Here is a 2899-nt window from a genome sequence, read left to right as displayed (position 1 = left end):
GGTCATCCTCCTTTCGGGACTTTGGCGAAAGCTTTACCATTGCACTTGACATCTCAAAGGCTTTCGATCGAAGCTGGCATAAATCTTTAATTTCCAAACTGCCCTCTTACGGTTTCTATCCTTCTATCTGTGCCTTCATCGCTAGCTTCCTTTCTGGTCGTTCTATAGCCACTGTTGTAGACGGCCACCGTTCTTCTCCTAGATCTATCAACAGTGGTGTTCCTCAGGGCTCTGTCCTATCACCAACTCTCTTCCTTTTATTCATCAATGACCTTCTAAGCTGTACATCTAACCCTATCCACTCATACGCTGATGACTCCATCCTTCACCTTTCCATTAGGTTCCCGCAACGCCCATCTCAGCAGTTACTTCAACAGACAAGCGATGAGGCTATGGCACACCTAATGTCTGACTTGGCTCGTATCTCTGACTGGGGTAAAAACGTTCTTGTTCTTTTTAATGCATCTAAGACTCAGTTCTTACAACTATCAACCCGTCAAAATCTTCCACATGTATACCCACTAATGTTTAATAATATTCAGCTTAATCCTGCATCATCCTTGAACATGCTTGGGGTTTCATTTACTCGGGACTTATCTTGGAAAGATCATATTACATCTCTTGTAAAATCTGCTTCCAAGAGATTGGGTGTGCTAAGCCAACTCCGTTCTTTCTTTACCCCTGCACAATTGTTGACTCTATACAGGGGTTTTATCCGCCCCTGTGTGGAGTACAACTCTCATGTGTGGGGAGGCTCTCCACATACAGCTCTTCTCAATAGGGTGGAGTCAAAGGCTTTTCGTCTCATTAGCTCTCCTCCTCTTGCTGACTCCCTTCAACCTCTGTGTCTTCGCCGCACTGTTGCATCTTTATCTCTTTTCTATCGCTACTTCAATGGTCACTGCTTCTCTGAGCTGTCTGCGTGCATTCCTTCACCTCTACGACGGGTGCGTAGCACCCGTCTGGTAGCAAACTCTCATCCCTTTTCTGTCCAACTTTCTAATGCAAGAGTTAACCGTTACTCCCAGTCCTTCATTTATGCAACAGGTCAACTCAGGAACTGTCTCCCTCTGTCTGTATTTCCTGCTGCCTATGATCTCTAGTCTTTCAAACGCAGTGTGTCCAGGCATCTCGAAATGAACAGATCTTGAATTTGGCTCTGTCTTGTATTTTGTTTTTCTCTTGGAGGGAACTGTTATTGCGGGCTCATGGCCTTTGGTTCCTTCTTCCTCGCATAAAAAAAAAAAAAAAAGATAACGTATATTAGTCGTGGACGTCCTTAGCCACGTAAGCACACAGCCACATTACCGTTATGACACACCCACATCACATACTTACTACACTCCCCCCACCCCCACCACACGTATTGTCTCTCCCCCCCCACCCAAACACTGTATTTGACATTCTATGTTCTGAATGAAAACCTTTTATGAATTATGTTGTTCTTTGTTGTGCCAAATGAAAATAATCATAAAGAGTCGTAATATTACTATCATGTTCATTAACACCTCACTGTCAGGCTGGCAATACTGAAACAAACGGACCAGGACTATGACTGGTGCGTGAGAGCTGCAATGTTCCTATAATAAGCTCCATAATTAATTTTTAGAGTTCATAATAGGCTGTTTGTATTTTTCATAAGAAATGGCTGTCCATCAGTATGTTAGCCTTAATAATTGACATAACTGGAGGAAAAGGAACCTCTACAGTACAGTGACACTATAACTCACCAGAGTAGCTATCGGGATTGGGGGTTTCAGCGGCCACCTCCCCTCTAACTGGTATCCGCCACTGAACACACGATTACCTAAAACATTTACGAAAACATCACTGTGAGTATGGCTACCCCACGACTATTACTGAAACCTAGGCATTGCACATAAGAACTGTTTATTGATTAACGTAATCTGTAAGGTGAGCTGGTAATGTATTGCACATATATTTTGACATTATTAAATTGTAGGTGAACATGGTATATGCAACTTCATTGCTCATTAGCACAAATTGATAATGTGGGTGTGTCTACAGATAGGCAGCTGACGAGCTGAGAGAGAGAGAGACTCGAGGTGATGGAGCAGGCTGCGTGTTGTCCGTTAACGAGAGACGAGGTATCATATGTTTGGTGTAATTTAAATTGTGTAATCAGTTGTCTATAATAATTTTATCTATATACCTAGGCTGCTTCCCTCAAGGAAAGGGAGGTAGCTGAGACAGGACGACGCACTCCTACTTTACTCATCCACTCAAACACATTCATTCGCATCTTAGCCCCAAAGGGGAGAAGGGAAGGAACAGATCCTCTCCGCACCACGCCGCACGAGGGTCAACTGCGCAACGAAATCAGTGACATCCGCAGCAGGACCAGACAGCAGAGCTGGTTTACCCCTTCCACATCATAATAGACCCATCCCCTTACCCGCACCTGACCTGATCAGCTGAATAATAAAAAAACAAATAGATTTATAAGAATTTAGGATACAGGATATAATTGACACCTTAACAAATATATTGTAATGGCAAAGAATGTATAACTGTTGGAGTACACGATGTGACCTTACTTCATCCCCCTTCCCTTCACATGCCAAGCTCCCGTTTACTGCCATACTTTCCCCTTCCCCCTACATCGCGCCATTTGTGGGTGAACCTGCTCACTGTTTCTGAACCACAACTCAACCTGTATCGTGGTTCACTCTACAATATAAGAGTAGTATTAGTATTTTATATAACTCAGACTTTATAAATAGCATAGTGCACAGCTCATTATCCCAATCATACAATATATATTAGCCAATATCACAGCATAATACAGTGATCACATAATAATATAATATGGCACAGAGGACAAAGCTTGGCGATTAGAAAATTCTCGGGCATGTACACACGAACACACACACACGCG

Source organism: Coenobita brevimanus, chromosome 116 (genome assembly GCF_032717465.1).
Source record: "Coenobita brevimanus isolate Jiangsu-jjx chromosome 116, ASM3271746v2, whole genome shotgun sequence".
NCBI classification, from domain to species: domain Eukaryota; kingdom Metazoa; phylum Arthropoda; class Malacostraca; order Decapoda; family Coenobitidae; genus Coenobita; species Coenobita brevimanus.
This window is presented reverse-complemented; position numbering follows the sequence as displayed.